The following is an 18,836-nucleotide window of genomic DNA, read 5'->3' on the forward strand; positions in this document are numbered from 1 at the left end:
GTACAGGAGGTGGTGGTCTATATGACCAAACCCTCATCATCGGCATCATCTGCAACTACAGTGACCCAGGCAGAGAAAAGTGGTCAGTCTTCTGCAGTTGGCAGAACAAATACAGATGAGTCCATGTCCACCTCACGTCCTCCCTTAGACCCAACTTCAGACATGACAGAGGAGTCAGCTGAGCTGTTTGACCACAGTGTCGGCCATCTACTCCAGCCTGATGCTCAGTCCTTTATGGAGTCTGATGTTGGGTCTGAGTTTGAGGAGGAGGCAGAGCAAACAAGAGGGGAGAGCAGGCGGCCCGCTCCATCTAAGGCCGCACCTGTTGTCTCCCGGGCCAGGCCTGATGCTCAGTCTTTGATGGAGTCAGATGTTGGGTCTGAGGTTGAGGAGGAGGCAGAGCAAACAAGAGGGGAGAGCAGACGGCCCGCTCCATCTAAGGCCGCACCTGTTGTCTCCCAGGCCAGGCCTGATGCTCAGTCTTTGATGGAGTTAGATGTTGGGTCTGAGGTTGAGGAGGAGGCAGAGCAAGCAAGAGGGGAGAGCAGACGGCCCGCTCCATCTAAGGCCGCACCTGTTGTCTCCCGGGCCACTATACACACCTCATCTTGCTGGGACTTTTTTGAGACATCCCATGCAGACAAAACAGTTGCGATCTGCAAGATTTGTAAGAAGGGTATAAAACGTGGCAGAAATGTCAACCACCTGGGTACAAGCTGCCTAAACAGGCATTTGACAACCCACCACTCGGCCCGTTGGCAGGAGCATTTAAAGAACCCACAAAAGGGCCAAAGATCGGTCAGTCGGCCTCCTAGTCCTCCTCGCGCTCCTCCTCATGCTCCACCTGCTCCACCTGCACATCAGTCTGTTCCTGGCCCTGCTATAGTCACTCGTGACCTGTTGGCAGCCTCCACTGACAGGGATGATGATATAGCAGGCAGTGTCGCATCTACCTCCAGCACACCACCAGCTGTAACATCTAGACGCCAAATTTCGATTCCACACATGCTGGACCGAAAAAAAATGTATACTCCCCTCCACCCACATGCCCAGCGTCTAAACAGTAGTTTGGCTAAACTACTGGCTCTGCAACTCTTACCATTTAACCTGGTAGAGTCTGCTCCCTTCCGTGACTTCGCAAAATGTGCAGTTCCACAGTGGCAGGTGCCAAGTCGGCATTACTTTGCCCGTAAGGCCCTGCCATCCCTATACCAACATGTGGAAGGCAATGTAGTGTCGTCCCTGGCCAAGTCAGTCAGCTGTAAGATACACTTGACGGCTGACACTTGGTCAAGCAAACATGGGCAGGGACGGTACATTTCTGTCACTGCTCACTGGGTGACACTGCTTGCCAGCGGAAGGGATTGTAGCCAGGGCTCGGTGCTGCAGCCAGTGTTGCCCCCACGTCTGCAAACAGCTGGTGGTGTCGCTGATCCGGGTAGATCGATCACTTCTACCCCCTCCTGCTCCTCCTCCTCTACCTCCTCCATGCCCTCCTCTGCAGAATGGTCCTTTGAATATGATGAGGTACCACGTAAACGTTCAAAGGGCTATTCTATGTCTCAGGCCAAAAGGTGTCACGCAGTGCTGCAGCTTGTGTGTCTAGGGGACAGGCAGCACACTGCCCCTCAGATTCTTGGGGCTCTGCAGGCACAGGCCCAGAGGTGGTTGACACCACGCCAGCTGCAGCCAGGGATGGTGGTTACTGATAATGGGTCAAACCTCCTGGCCGCCCTTCGTCAGGGAAAGTTAACCCATGTGCCATGCCTGGCGCATGTCCTGAATCTTGTGGTACAGCGGTTTTTGAACTCGTACCCGGGAATGCAGGATGTGCTAAGGATGGCAAGAAGGGTGTGCAGTCACTTCAGGCGGTCGTACAGTGCCACTGCACGTTTGGCCGAAGTGCAGCGCGAGTTTCACCTGCCGGTACACCGCCTCATCTGTGACATGCCCACCCGCTGGAACTCCACCTTGGCTATGCTGCAGCGCCTGTACACGCAGCAGAGGGCCCTCAATGAATACCTATGCGAGTACGGCACCAGCACTGGCTCTGCGCGCCTGGGCTTCTTTTCACCACGGCAGTGGCTTTTGATTAAGGATGCATGCGCTGTCCTCTCGCCATTTGAGGAGGCCACAAGGATGGTCAGCCGGCACAGCGCATGCATCAGTGACACCCTACCGGTACTGTTTTTGTTGGAGCACACTCTGCGTGGCATTATGGACAGGGCACTGGAGGCAGAGCAGCAGGAGGAAGAGGAGGACTTCCTTGCCTCTCAAGGCCCCCTTTATCCTGAGAATCCTGACCCCATTATGCCTAGCTCCCAGAGGCCCGAGCAGGATCCAGGGGTGGAAGAGGAGGAGGAGGAGGACGATTCTGCGGGAACTTTTGCAGGGTTTGAGGAGGAGGAGGAAGACATGCGGCAATCTGCAAGGCCTAGTTTGACTCCCTCGGGACACTTTGCAGTAGTGCGTGGCTGGGAGGAGGAGGAGCCCGTTCAAGATAATGTTGTTTTGAGTGACCCCGAGGAGTCAGCTTCTCAGGCCTTCACTAATTTGCGACGCATGGGAAACATCATGCTTCAGAGCCTGCGAAAGGACCCCAGAATCAAGGCCATTAAAGAGACTAACCACTATTGGTTGGCCACCCTACTTGACCCCCGGTACAAGTCTAAAGTCTCTGAGCTTTTCCCATCCACCCAGAGAGTCCACAGGATCAAATCCCTTGAGGACAGTCTCAAGAGGATTCTGGTGAACATGTTCCCCGACTCCCGTAGGGTGCAGGGGCGGGGACAACCTACCATGGATTCTACTGGTGGTCACGAGACGAGCGTTGGAGAAGGCGTGCGGTTGACGGATGCCTTTCGGTCTTTTTTTAGTCCTCACCGCCCAGGCCTCTCAGCTGCCACATCGCATTGACAGCGTCTGCATCACATGGTGGACGATTACGTGAGGGCACAAAGTGACACAGAGGGCTTTTCATGTGACGATGCCGATCCACCGGCATACTGGGTCTTAAGATTAGACCACTGGCCAGAACTGGCCCAGTATGCCATAGAGTTGTTGGCCTGCCCTGCTTCCAGTGTCCTATCGGAACGGGCATTCAGTGCAGCAGGAGGATTCGTCACAGACCATCGAACGAGACTCTCCACCGACTCAGTCGACCGTTTGACATTCATTAAAATGAATCAGTCATGGATATCAAGCTTTGATGCACCTGATGCAGACCTTGTAGACTAGGCTATCGTTGTGATGTGGCAGCTGAGCCTCAGTTTAAGCCTGGACCATGGTGCCACCCTCAAACCCTCCTCTCATTCTCTTTACGTTCACAGAACCTCATTTTGGTTATAACAAAAACTACCATGTTTGCGCACCTGTTCCACAGGTGCACACCTTTACAATTTTTGGGCCTCCTTCAACACCAGCTCTTTGGAGTTAAGGTGGGGAGGCTATGCTAAACAAAAACTACCATGTTTGCAAACCAGTTCCACAGGTGCACACCTTTACAATTTTTGGGCCTCCTTCAACACCAGCTCTTTGGGGTTATGGTGGGGAGGCTATGCTAAACAAAAACTACCATGTTTGCGAACCTGTTCCACAGGTGCACACCTTTACAATTTTTGGGCCTCCTTCAACACCAGCTCTTTGGGTTTAAGGTGGGGAGGCTATGCTAAACAAAAACTACCATGTTTGCGAACCTGTTCCACAGGTGCACACCTTTACAATTTTTGGGCCTCCTTCAACACCAGCTCTTTCGGGTTAAGGTGGGGAGGCTATGCTAAGCAAAAACTACCATGTTTGCGAACCTGTTCCACAGGTGCACACCTTTACAATTTTTGGGCCTCCTTCAACACCAGCTCTTTGGGGTTAAGGTAGGGAGGCTATGCTAAACAAAAACTACCATGTTTGCGAACCTGTTCCACAGGTGCACACCTTTACAATTTTTGGGCCTCCTTCAAAGCCAGCTCTTTGGGGTTATGGTGGGGAGGCTCCGCCAACACCAAAACTACCATGTTTGCGCACCTGTTCTACATGTGCACACCTTCATAATTTGTACGCCTTCTTCAACACCAGCTCTTTGGGCTTACAGTGGTATGGCTCCGCCAACACCCAAACAACAATTTTTGCGCACCTGTCACACAGATCCATATCATTGTAATTTTTTTTCCTTACAAAGGCAATTATTGCCTTCATTACCAGCACTTTCATAGGGATATGGTGTCAAGGCATCGTCGGCACCACCAAAGGCCCAATTTTTAAGCATCCTTTACTTCTATTCAAAGTCAAGAGACAACAGTATTCATCCAAAACATCTCTAATCTTCACTCTACACTACATTGTGGCCCCTACCCCTAACCCTAACCCTCAATGTATCCGTGCATATAAGTCTGTTTCTTGTGAGAATTCAAGTTAAAGTGCACCAAACACCATTTTACATGAAATAAAGTGCAATTACATACATCTTTGGACTTCTTGAAAACATTTGGTAATAATAGCCCCATTGTGGAAATACACCCGTTAAGTATATGCACATTTAAAGAGACAGCACCTTTTTCCAAAAAAACCTCTATTCTTGTTCCCAGTGCACTGCATTATGTCCCCATCATACACATTGGCTGAGCCGTTGATTAGGAGCAAAAGAAAGGTGCGGTTAAGCAAAAAAGTCATTTTTGAAGGTTTGGTATGCTATAATTCTGGTTCTGGACATGCTACAGAGCTGAAACTTCACAGGTACACCTTTTAGACCCCCCCCCCCCCCAGACACTAAATCCAAAGAATTCTCTCTTTTTTTTTTTCAATAATTGGCTCTCTATCAAAAACGACAGTTTTTGAGAACTTTTTTTTGTGTGATTAATAGTCCCTGGGGCATGACCCAGAACCCTAGGCACTTTTTTGGGGCATTTGTTGGGTTTTAGGGCTTCAAAATGGGTTTTTTTGATTCCAGAAGTTCGGGTCCCATTGATTTCAATGGGGTTCTGGAATCCGAACCGAACTTTCCTGAAATTCGGGTGTTCTGGTCGAACCAAACTTTTCAAAAGTTTGATCATCCCTACTCACCACGGCTAGTCCCAAATCCTTTATTGGAAATCCCAGCATGACACACACATGACACTGACAGACTGCACGGGTTAACGCGTTTCACACAATGAGAATGTGCTCAATCATAACCAAGAGCCGCTCCCCTGCCTCCTTCTGCCTCCCCTGGTCGCAGCATTCAGTAGACCACAGGTGTCAAACACAAGGCCGGCGGGGCGAATGCGGCCCCCCCAGGTCATTTCATGTGGCCCTCACACCTCTCATGCAGCTGTGGCAGCCCCCTTGTCTCTGCCCCCACCTTTTCTCTGTAGTCAGCAGCAGAGAGGACAGAACTCCTTTGCCAGATCCTGCAGTACTCTGTGCAGCTGCAGAAAGGCTTGTCTTTGCCCCCCCTCCTCTTCAGCAGTCTGCATCAGAGAGGAGGGCAGAACTCCTCCTACAGATCCTGCACCTCTCTGTGCAGCAGCAACACCACCTTGCCTCTGGTTCCCCTGGTCTCAGCATTCATCAGACTCTGGAAGCTGGCTCCTGCCCTTCTCTGGTTCTCCTCCAGACCCTGCACTTTTTCCCAGATCCACCCTCTGGTAAGGGGGTGCATTGTGATGTAAGGGTGTAAGGGGGCGTGGGGGGCTCTGGACATCTAATCTTACAGATATAACCGGCCCTTTGAGGGAAACCATAATGCTGATGCGGCCCGCGATGGAAGTGGTGTTTGACACCCCTGCAGTAGACTCTGGCAGCTGCAGTCCTTCTCTGGTCCTCCTCCAGACCATGCACTCCCTGCTTCCCAGCTTTGTCTTGGCAGCAGCACAAGGCAAGGGGGGTTGCACTGTGATGTAAGGGGGAGTGGGGTGCTCTGGACATCCAGTCTTAGGCTGGCCATATATGTTTAATCGTCTTGTACAATTTTCCTTTAGATTTGCCAAAAAACATATAATATAAGGTCAAAACTAAACAGCTTTCAATTGTATCAGATTAGGCAGGCCCTTGCACTACATAGTTTAACCACTTTCTGACAAATTACGTACCTGTACATCATTAGCTTCAAGTAGTTGTATTGTTTTTTTAGAGCTGATGGACGGCTCTCTAGTAATAGCAATTGATGTGGCTAAGCAGCCGCTCAGCTGTTATTGCAAGCAGTGTGAGGGGAGCCCCTCCCCCCCACTTTCTGTCTGTCGCCCGGGCTCTCCTGTCCCACCGGGAGATTCGAGCAACCAGCCGGCATGTCCACTGGCTGGCTGGAGACCCGAAACAAAGCTGTAATCGGCTTTGATCGGGTCTCGGTTATAGTAACCTGGAGGTGATGTCACAACATTACTTCTAGGCTAACTCGGGGGAGCTAATGGCATCATTTTTCAAAAATCGAAAGTATTAAAAAATGCCGATCTTGGCGTTTTAAAAACCTTCAAGTGCAGAGGAGGGTTTTGGGGTCTTATAGACCCCAGATCTCTCCATAAAGAGTACCTGTCACTGCCTATTACTGTCACAAATTATGTTTACATTCCTTGTGACAGCAATAAAAGTGATAAAAAAATAAAGGGACAGTGTAACATAAATAAATAAATAAAATAAATAAATCCTTCCCTCTGTGCTCGCGCACCAAAGTGAACGCATAGATAAGTCGCGCCTGAAAATGTGAACAGTGTTTAAACCACACATGTGAGGTAGTGCTGTGATCGTTAGAGCAAGAACAATAATTCTAGCACTAGACCTCCTCTTTAACTCTGAACAGGTAACCGTAAAAAATGTTTATAATGTCGTCTATGGAGATTTGTAAGGTACAAAAGTTTGTCACCATTCCACGAGCGTGCACAATTTTAAAACATGACATGTCAGGAATCTATTTACTCAGTGTAACGTATATGCAAAAAATGGGGCTAAGTTTACTGTTTTTTTTTTTTTTTGTAATTCATTAAAGTATTTTATTTCCAAATAAATTGCACAAATACGGTGTGACATAAAATATTGCAATGACTGCCATTTTATTCTCTAGGGTCTCTGCTAAAAAATTAAATAAAATATATATATATATATATATATATATATATATATATATATATATATATATATATATATATATATATATATATATATATATATATATATATATATATATATATAATATATATATATATATATATATATATATATATATATATATATATATATATATATATATAATATATATATATATATATATATATATATATATATATATATATATATATATATATATATATGTACATATATATATATATATATATATATATATATATATATATATGTATGTACATATATATATATATATATATATATATATATATGTATATTTATATATATATATATGTGTATGTATATATATATATATATATTTATATGTATATGTATATATATATATATATATATATATATATATATGACCAGGCCATTTTTTTGTGATGGACAAAAAAAGAGTGACAATTCTGAAAAAAAAAAAAAACAATATTTTTCACTTTCTGTTATATAACATCCCCTCCCAAAAAAAAAAAGTAAAAATCTAATGTTTTCATCATTTTAGGCCAATTTGTATTCTGCTACATATTTTTGGTAAAAAGAAATCCCAAAAAGCGTATTTTGATTGGTTTGCACAAAAGTTATCCTGTCTACAAACTAGGGGAAAGATTTATGTAATTTTTATTTATTATTATTTTTTTACTAATAATTGGCGGGGATCATCTATTTTTAGGGGGACTGCGACATTGCGGAGGACTGATCGGACTCCTAACTGACATTTTTGACACTTTTGGTGGGACCAGTGACATTACTAGAGTAATCAGTGCTAAAAAAATGCACTGTTAGGCTCCATGTACACGGGACGTTAGAAAAAACGTCCTGCAAAGCTATTTCTGACCCCGGGAAAAAGCAGCTGTTAAACGTGCTTTCAGTAGCTTTTTCCATTTGCGTTATTGCACGTTTGGCCATGTTGCTTTTAGCAGCGTTTTTCTGCCTCCATTCAAAATCAATGGTTCCCTATGGGAGCCTATTGATTTGAATGGAAGTCGCACCGCAAGTCGGATCCGACTTGCGGCACGACCTGCACTGTGAGAATCTTGAGGGGGAACTCCATGCCAAAAATGGGAAAAAAAACTGCGTGGGTGTCACCCCCAGGTTCCAAACCATGCCCTTCGGATCCGGTATGGAATTTGAGGGAAGCCCCACGCCGAAAAAATGGCGTGGGGTCCCCCCCAAAATCCATACCAGACCCTTATCTGAGCATGCAGCCCAGCAGGCCAGGAAAGGGGAGGGGACGAGCAAGCGGCCCCACCCCCACCTGGACCACACCAGGCCACATGCCCTCAACATGGGGGGGTGTTGGTGCTTTGTGACATGAGGGGGCGGGGCCTCCCGATGACACCATCAGGGGCCACACCCCTAATGGCTATATAATAAGCTGCAGAGACCGGAGACCGGCATAATCACCGGAGACGTCGTCGGAGGAGGACCGGAGGAAGAAGAAGAGCCGACAGCAAAAGAGCAGAAGACCGGAGAGGAGAAGAAAAGAAGAGAAGAGAGGACATCAGAAGGGCGGACAGCAAAAGAGCAGAAGACCCCGGAGAGGAGCGGACAGCAAAAGAGCAGAAGACCCCCGGGGAGGAGAAGACAAGAAGAGCCGGATGAAGATTTTTAATAAACTTTCCAAAATGTCTCCTGTCGTTATTTCCATACACTGCCTTTTATGTGGTGAATAAGTAGGGGTACAGTGTACCCCATACCCATTCACATAGGGAGGGGGTCCGGGATCTGGGGGGCTCCCTTGTTAAAGGGGGCTTCCAGATTCCGATGAGCCCCCTGCCCGCAGACCCCCACAACCACCGGCCAGGGTTGTGGGGATGAGGCCCTTGTCCTCATCAACATGGGGGCAAGGTGCTTTGAGGTGGGGGGTGCAGAGCTCCCCCTGCCCCAAAGCACCAACACCCCCCCATGTTGAGGGCATGTAGCCTGGTGTGGTCCAGGGGGGGTGGGGCCGCTTGCTCGTCCCCTCCCCTTTCCTGGCCTGCTGGGCTGTATGTTCGGATAAGGGTCTGGTATGGATTTTCGGGGGGACCCCACGCCGTTTTTTCGGCGTGGGGCTACCCTCAAATTCCATACCGGACCCGAAGGGCCTGGTTTGGAACCTGGGGGGGACCCCCACGCAGTTTTTTTCCCATTTTTGGCGTGGAGTTCCCCCTCAAGATTCTCACAGTGCAGGTCGCACTGCAAATCGGATCCGACTTGCGGTGCGAATTCCATTCAAATCAATAGGCTCCCATAGGGAACCATTGATTTTGAATGGAAGAAAAAAAACGTATAACGTGGCTGAACGTAGGTTCATCACGTTCAGTCACGTTCGGCCGCGTTTCTGCGTTTGAAACGCCAGGAAACACACGTTCGAACGCAAATAATTGCGTTCTAAAAAAAGTCCCTGAACGCAACTGCCTGCAAATGACTGTAAACGACCATGTGTACATGGACAGATAAGATAACATGGAGCTGCGTTCAGGGGCTTCTAAAAAAAACGCCCAACTGCTCCTAAACGGCCATTTCCAACGTCCCGTGTACATGGAGCCTTAAGAGAACAACGGTCTGCAGTGTTTACAACAGCGGGCTGCCATTCTCTGTTCACAGGGAGCGATCGCTGGTTCCCGGCGGCAATAATGGCCACCGTGGATCGGCTTCCCCGCTGGCGAGTGGGCATGCGCAAGCCCCCCAGGAGTGCTCTCGTGGATCGTCTTACAGGAACAGCGAGTTGCGGGAACTTGCCGACCTGCCGCCGTATAACTATATGTGAATATAAATACACTTGCGCCAAAACAAAAGTGTAAAAAAAATGTTAAATTAAGAACTGTTGCTGCTTTAAACCATCTTGGGTCATACCGTAAAGATAAATAAATAGACCGCAAGTTACATGCGATGAGCAGCACATGTTCAAAACATATATATTCCACCAATCATAATGTAAAAATAAGCATACATAATATATTAGTACCAGTAATAATAAAAGTGCTCTGTGCAAATAATACTATAACTGCTTGCGGCTAGTCGGCAAGTGGTTAAATAATGTTTAGGGGTTCTAAGTCATTTTCTAGTAAAAAATACTGATTTTAACTTGTAAGCAGCAAATGTCAGAAATAGGGCTGATCTTCAAGTGGTTAACCGCTTCTGGACCGGAAGATTTCCCCCCTTAATGACCAGGCCATATTTTATGATTCAGCACTGCGTTATTTTAATGGACAATTGCGCGGTCATGCAATGCTGTACCCAAATAAAATGGATGTCCTTTTTTTCCCACAAATAGAGCTTTCTTTTGGTGTGATTTTTATTTTTTGCGCTGTAAACAAAAAAAGAGTGACAATATTTTTACTTTCTGCTATATAACATTCTCACAAAAAAAATTAAAAATCAAAATTTTTTAACATTTTAGGCCAATTTGTTTTCTGCTACATATTTTACATATTTTTGGTGAAAAAAAATCGCAATAATCGTATTTTGATTGGTTTGCGCAAAAGTTATCACGTCTACTAACTACGGGAAAGATTTATGTCATTTTTATTGTTTTTTTTTTTTTTTTACTGGCAATGGCGGCGATCTGTGATTTTTAGCAGGACTGCGAAATTGTGGTGGACAGATCGGACCCCTAACTAACATTTTTGACACTTTTGGGGGGACCAGTGACATTGCTACAGTAATCAGTGCTAAAAATATGCACTTTTACTGTAATAATGACACTGGCAGGGAAAGGGCTAACACAACGGGTGATCAAGGGGTTAAATGTGTACCTAGGGGCGTGTTTCTAACTGTATGGGGGCGTAACTTGTGATATGATCACAAAGACCTGTGATCCTACATAGAAGGATCACATGGGCTCTGTGATCATTCCAGGGAGAAGAACGATCGGCTGTGTTTACAACAGCTGACCGTTCTTCTCTCTCAGCAGGGAGCGATCGTGGGTGTCAGGTGGAAATCTGAGCCACCTGCCCCATGAATCGGAATCCCCGCTGCCGAGTGGGGGCGGGAGTGCACCGCCGGCGGCGCACACTCGTCCCTTAACTGCAGGCGCACGACCGACGTAGGTCTACGTCGTTTCGTGCAGGAGGGCCGCTCTGCCGCAGTAAAAAGGCGGCTGCCGGTCGGGAACTGGTTAAGGTTGAAAAACTGTACAAAAAACATTGAACATGTATGGCCAGCCTTACAGATACAACTGATACAACCATAATGCTGATGAGGCCCGTGATGAAATTGAATTTGACACCCCTAAGATAAATCCTGTACAATAATAATAATAATAAAAAGCATGTTCCGTTCCAACGTTCCGTTTTACCTTTCAGCTCAATCCAAGATGTCAAAAATACTTTGTGTGCAGAGCAGCGGGTGCAACACTTGTAAACTTAGAGGTCGTTAGGAAAAAAAAAAAAGCAAACAGAAAAATGATAATTTAATGAGCGGTCTGTATAGCTCATTGACTTCCCGCGATTGCTGCCTCTGTGCTGCTGATAAATTAGCACATGGCTTCCACGGGTCTCTCACACACGCTCCACTCCTGGGAGCAACAGGTGCAGAAAACAGCTTTGATATACGAGCTTTGAGAGAACCAAGGAGTTGTTAATGCTTTCTGCAGGCGATCATATATAATTCAGGCAGTCAGTGGCAGCCATCATGAGTGTTGTTATTTTTCGCAATCCAACCTTTCAGATTGAAGTGATAAATATACAGAGTGTGAACAATGGCTTGAAATCAGTTGGCCTAATTGTAGGAGACAGACAGTTTATTAATGCATGAATGCCCACCTGGGGTTCCATCTCTCGAGGGTAAGGGATTCATTTAGTCTACTGTATGCCAGTAAATGCTGATAACATTTACATTCTTGCTGTTTATCTCTCCCCAAGTGTTGTCTTCTGCGGGTTTTCACAGTTTTGATGTGCGGCATTTATTGCTCCCAGTATGCTGGCTTCCATTATTCTTGTTTTAATGGGGCAGAGAGTAATTAAAGTAGAGCTCCACCTTTGGAGAAAACCATCATTGATGTTTGTTTAGAACGCTATTCAATGCAGCAACAGAAAAGCCCCGGTCTGTGTATATGCTTTGACATATAGGTGTTGATTTACCAAAGGATGTTGACTTTGTAAGGGTACTTTCCCTTAGCTTTGTGAATTTGGTGAAAATTCCCTTTGCATCGAATACCCAACCCCAGTGGTGGCTGGTGCTCCATGCCCCCCCCCCCCCACCCGACCACACCAGCTCCAGCCTGCACACCATGCCCCCCCCCCGACCACACCAGCTCCAGCCCGCACACCATACCCCCCCCCCCGGTCGCCGGCTCACTCACTCTGGACTGACATGTGGAGGGCAGGCAGCGGCGGCTTCCCCCTCAGTCTCCTCCATGGGTCGGGCTTCCCCTGCGTCTCCTCCCTCCTCCTCCTCCTTGGCCAATAGCATGGCTTCTCCTTTCGGCCAATCGGGAAACAGGTCTCAGGACCTGCTTCCTGATTGGCCAGGAGGAGAATCAGTGTGGCAATAGCGAATATTTATTTGCTATTGTCACACAACTGGGTGGGGCTCAGGGTGCAGTGCTCTGCACCCCGAGCCCACCCTTTTTTGAAGCCTATTAGAGCTTCAAAAAAAAAAACCCATTGGAATCCATGCGTCCGGTGCCCTGCATGTAGATTAGGGGGCCCGATGCATGGATAGGGGGGGCGGCGCCCCTGCACCCCCAATGGACTGGCAGCCACTGCCCAATCCTGTGAAATCAAAATAAGATTTAAATGGATTTCTTGGCTGAACGGGTTATAATTATGATCCAACTCCATTACGGTACTAGGGGTCTGCCCTGCGGGTGTCTGGCGTCCCAGAGTTGGACACAGTGTAGTTCCCATTGGGGGTGTACTTCTCTGGGACGACCGGATACCGGTGGCATACGACCTTACCAAAGGGATCTCTTTCTCTTCTTGCTTAATTTATGATGTAGGCGACATCTAGTGGCGGTTGGCTGGTAATACACAACGTAGGTTCTCTGGATTCCAATATGCAATCGATTGTGACCATAGGAAGTGTACTTATGAGTGTTATTATTACACTTGCACTTGTTGAATATTGTGTTCATATTGTGTTCATTAATGTTCTTGACACCTACTCATGAGAATTGTACTTCCCTACTGTTTGTATTTTCATGTTGAAAATCTTAATAAAAAGATATATACAAAAAAAATAAGATTTAAAGATCAATTCACAAGTAGAGAGCCAATAAGCCCTATTTTGAGAAGACATATTGGGGTTGATTTACTAAAGACAAATAGGTTGTTCGTATTGCAAGGAACATTTCTTTAGCTTAGTTAATGTGGTGAAAATTCCCTTTGCAAAGAATATTACATTCCCATGCAATCAAAATAAGATTTAAGACCTAATTCACAAGTATAGAGCCAATAAGCCCTATCTAGCGGAGATAAGCAGGACACTGTGTCCTGCTTATCTCCACATGACCCAATTGGATTATGGAGACCAAGGGAGAGGAGTACTGAGGAGGAACGCTGAGAGGATTTTACTGCCATTTGCACCTTATATAGGATCTGCTGCCTACATCGACCTTTGTAATGAGGGTCTGTGTGAATCGGTAAGAGGCTGTGTGGTTTGGTGTCTGTGGTCTCCACAGCACTAATAGAAGATTGTATTAGTTGAAGACTGTTTTTAAACTCTCTCCTTGGATGTGGACACTGTCTCTTTGAACAGATTAGCACTGCACTTATTTCCACTTTTGCAAATATTTTAGCCCACTGTTGCATGCTAAAGGCCCATTAAAGATGAAGGGGCACACTCAACACAACCCATGTTGATGTGCCAAAAAAAATGTGTAAAGAAGCCATAACTATTCATAGTTAACGCATTAAATTATCATTTCGAATAGGACAGTGAATTAAATACTAATTTCAATTTGAAAAGGACAAATTCACCTTTCATGCCTTCAATAGCTTACCACGGTTTTTATTTTGCAAGACAAAAATAAAATTGTTTCCGAATGTATCAGCATTCCAAGCAGACACCGAATCCTCCTATGAAGTACTCAGAATGGGTTTATCTCTTCAATGCCTTTATGCACAGCATTCCCCCATAGGAATGAAAGGGGATGGCTGTTATTCTAATAAAGAGCTGAATCTGGTCTGTAATCCTGATGATGTGCCTCTTGCTGATGTCATTCCGATCTGGCATACAGTCTCCACTTGTTTCAGCACCTGCTCTTCTACACGAGCATGACCTACTGTTTGATGAGACCTTCAATTAGGTTTCCTTTTATCTCACTGTAATATCAACCTACCCGCAGGAAACATTTCTGTCTAGCACTTCAATTCAGGATAATTCTATATTTATACTGCAAGGAGTGGTGCTCCAACTGTGAGATGATTATCGGAAGTGGGTTGGAGGAATCTGTTTAACTATAGATTACTTAAAGGTATAGTAGAGAAAATAAAACATGAAATCTACACAGGGAAGTCAGCATACTTTGCATTATCCAAGAAGTTTTAGTGCACCATATAACCCAACTAGTGTTGAGCGAACACGGACTGTATTATTCGGGTCCGTACCGGATAATTGGATTTTTGTTACCCGGACACGGCCCCGAAAACTTTACTGTATGTTCGGGTTTAAAATCCGTGTTCGGTAATTTTATTTCCTGTTTTGTATGTAATGGCGCGCTTTTAATGGCGGGCTTTCAACAGCCAATCAACAAGCGTTTAACTGGTGTGCGCCATCACAGCCATGCCTACTAATGTATTAGGAGCTGTGATTGGCCAGCTGAAGCATGTGACCCAGGTCTTTATAAGCTCGAGAGACACAGCGCGGTGCGTCAGTCTGCTGTAGAGTAGGGAGAGAGCACACATCATAACGGTGCTGGCTGCTGCTGATTAGGGACAGACAGGGAAAAACAACATTGTGCTGAAAAGAATGCAGGGACAGGTCGGAGTGTAGGCAGGGAAAGATATTTGAGCATTTTAGGGACAGGCTGGAGAGATTAGGCAGGGAGAGATTTGGAGAAACAGGACAGAACAATCGTCCGTTAATGATCTACATCGATTTTGCTGTGTGGGGGGTGGTGCAGTGAACAATCTTTTTGCCCTCACTTGAGCCCACTGAGGAGGAGGAGGAGGAGGGAGAAACAAATATATTTTTATCAGTCTGTTGTGTGCAGCTTCAGCTACATTTTACTATAGATTGCTGTTCTAATCTGCTATTTAAAAATTACACATTTAAAGGGGAATTTTTTTAAGAGCACTTGCCATGCTCTTAACTACATTTTGCTGCCATTTGCAGCACTCTAGCCCTTTCCATTGTTTTTTTTTAGAGCCATTTTAGTGCCTGAAAGTTCGGGTCCCCATTGACTTCAATGGGGTTCGGTGTCCGGGTAAAGTTCGAAAAAAGTCCGGGACACGGACCCGGACTTTTTTTTCAAGTTCGGCCAAACCCGCCGAACACGGACATCCAGGTGTCCGCTCAACTCTAAACCCAACTGCTTGGTGTCTGCAATCTGTTATTTTGGGAACTCCTGCTGGTAAAAAGTTCAGGTATAGCTGAAGTATACCCAATCCTGTGTGTCATATTCTCGATCTACATTCCCCCCCTGGGTCAGTTTATAGCCTCTCATGGCTTTCAATACCACTTTGTACGCTGATGACACCCAAATCAAATTCTCTACCCCTCAAATCACTCCATCGGTCTCCTCATGCATCACTAATTTACTAACAGACATATCAGACTAGATGTCACACCAATCCCTCAAATTCAGTCTATTCAAAAACTAACTCATAATATTTCCTCCCCCACGTGCCTCTTCCCCTGACTTCTCTGTCAAGATTGATGGCTCAACTATCAACCCGTCCCCTCTAGCCAAGGTGCTAGATGTTATCATGGACTCTACTTTCAGCCCCACATCCAATCACTATCCAAAGCTTGCCGCCTCAACCTCCTCATCTTCAAAATACTCCCTTTCCTAACCAATGACACCACAAAGCTCCTAGCCTACTCACTGGTCATCTCTTGCCTCCACTACTGCAACTCCTCCCTCATCAGCTTACCTACCTACATAGGCTATCCCCTTTCAGTCCATCATAAATGATGCTGCCAGGATCATCCACCTTACCAACCATTTAGTGTCTAGTTCTCCCCTCTTCTAATCCCTGCACTGGCTTCTGCTCACCCAACTAATTAGATTCAAAATACTAACAATTTACAGAGCCATCCACAACCTTGCCCCAGCTACATCACTAACCTAGTCTAAAAATATCAACCAAATTGTCCTCTTAATTCCTCCCAAGACCTCCTGCTCTCTAGCTCCCTTGGTACCTCCTCCCCTGCTCGCCTCCAGAACTTCTCCCCAGCTTCTTCCATCCTCTGGAACTCTCTACCCCAATCATTCCGACTACCTCCTAGTTCATCTGTCCACTTTTAGACAATCCCTGAAAAACCTTTTCTATAGAGAGTCCTGCCCTGCTCCCACCTAACAACTGGCTTTATACTTTTCTCCATCAGCTCATCCCCCACGGAAATTACATTATGTATCTTTTGACCCTCCCCATTAGATTATTAGCTTTATCAAGCAGGACCCTCTGATTCCTACTGTATTGAAATTGTATTGTAATTGTAGTGTCTGCCCTTAGGTTTCTATGAAATTTGGGAAATAAGCCCCCCCACCCCCATCATGTCTGGGAGGCCAATACGGAGAGGCAAATATTCCCTTTGCTATAAGCGTCTGAGTCCAAAAGCAAAGGTAGACATGGTCCGTCCTCAGGCAGGGAACATTTGTCTCTGTTTTGTGATGTTGCCCATGCTATCCAGCCACAGCATGCAGAGAAGGTGGTTGACTGGCTTACTAAACCATCCTCATCCTCCTCATTCTCTATGACCCAAGCTGACACTAGTGTGCAGTCCACCACAGCTGCCAGAGGGGCCTATTCTGCCTCTATAAGTTTATGGGGTGAAGGCGCCATGAACTTCCAAAGACTAATTAGTCTGCAACTTTGTGACAGGACCATTAAATTAAAAATGTTTACATCAAGGCCAATTCTAGCTTTCATCAAGAGTACCTCTATAAGGTTACGGTGTGAAGGCACCATCAACAGCCAAAGAGCAATTTTTTCTGCACCTGTTACTTCTATCCAAAGTCTGTGAAAGAGACACCAGACTTTATCTAAAATCAAATAGTTAATCTTGGCCTGAGTGTACTATAATTTGGCTTCTTCACATAAGGTTTGCTCACTGTGGTGTAAAACTGTTATTTCAATCCAAAGTCTGCCAAGAGACACCAGAATTTATTCAAAAAATCTCTAATCTTGTTCCAAGTGCACTAAATTGTGGCCTCATCGTACTGACTGGCTCCCCAAGCCATTGTTTATAAAATAAAGAAAGCTTGCAGGGAAAATCAATTTAAATGTCATATTTTTTTCTTCATAAAGGTCATATTTGCTGCAGCAGGTTCTATACATGGCACAGATGCTCCACTTTACAGGCAGACAAAGGAGACCCCCCAGGCACTATATTTCAAGGATTTTTAATTGTTTCACTTTAAGCATCAGTAAAATCACTGCTCTTTTAAAACCAATCGTTTTTTTTTTTTTTTTTATTCCATTGGTATATGTCCCCCAAGGCAGTACCCAGACCCCCACATCCTTTTTATGGCCAATAACCTGCATATAAGCCTTTAAAAATTAGACTTTTTATTTTTCAAGTTGGGGTCCCATAGAGTTTAATATGGTTCGTGGTTCGGGTCTACACTTTTGCGATGTTTGAAAGTTCTGGTGTGAACCAAACTGGGGGGTGTTTAGCCCATCTCTAGTTGTTAATGGCACTCCAAACACATCTAACATAGTGCATGCATTTACGGGCACCAAACCAGTACTACACAATGTTTAAAAGTTGCAAATGCCATACCCATTAAAATGTATAGGCTGTCAAATATGGAACACATGGGAATGTGTAAATTTGCGGGGTATACCAGCCCTTAAAGTATAGCTTTACCATTATTATTGAAGGTGAAAGTAAAAGAACATCCCAAATTTTGGGTTGTCCCCAGAACAGTAAAAGAGGGAAATCTTCCATTAGGAACTCTAGTTCTGGTGTCCTGTGGGTCCCCAAAGGATTTCTTTAGGGCTCTTTCACACAGGCGTTGAAAATAAAGTGTTGGGCAGCGTTTTTAACGCTTCCCGAATGCTTATTACTGCCACTCAAAATTGTATCACTAGGGAGCGGATAGAGGTGTTCACATTGCAGCATTAGCGTTGTTTCATGTTGCGGCGAGGCAAAAATAACGCTGCCTGCAGAGTTTGGCAACCGTTGACACTTTGCAACTGCCTCTATTCACTTCTATTGAAATGCTCCACAACCATACCTTAAACGCATTGTAAACACGCCCATGGCATTTGCAATGCAATTGCGGTGTTTTTGCAAAGCGTCAAAAGCAATTCTTTCCCATTTTAACATTGTAAAATAAAACACACACAGGGAGTTTGAGAAGTGTTGCCTGACCCAACATGAATGCCTGTAAAACACATCCTAAATGCTCATTAACACTATAGGTGCATTATTATGCTTTTAGGCTGCTTTAAACATTAACGCTTTTGTAAAAGAGCCCTTAATTTGCAGATATTTCCTCTCTCTCCCTGTTTGGCTATGGGACAGGAAGCAAAGGTAAATCTCCCCAATGGGATACAGATGGCAACACAAACTGGCAAGGGTTATAACCCTCCCTTACTCAATCCAAAATGTAAAAACAAGGTTTTTCTTAGAGTTCTACTTTATTCTTT

At 45.4% G+C, this 18,836-nt stretch overlaps 1 protein-coding gene across 1 annotated transcript in view; it reads left to right on the top strand.

The window, feature by feature from the left end:
- Nucleotides 1-18,836, top strand: part of AGBL1 (AGBL carboxypeptidase 1) — a gene marked incomplete at its 5' end in the record, with an annotated part of 1,093,821 nt that overhangs the window by 745,372 nt on the left and 329,613 nt on the right. The gene's annotated exons all lie outside the window — the stretch shown is intronic.

This window comes from Pelophylax lessonae, assembly GCF_965119305.1.
Source record: "Pelophylax lessonae genome assembly, chromosome: 4".
In the NCBI taxonomy this organism is placed as follows: Eukaryota; Metazoa; Chordata; class Amphibia; order Anura; family Ranidae; genus Pelophylax; species Pelophylax lessonae.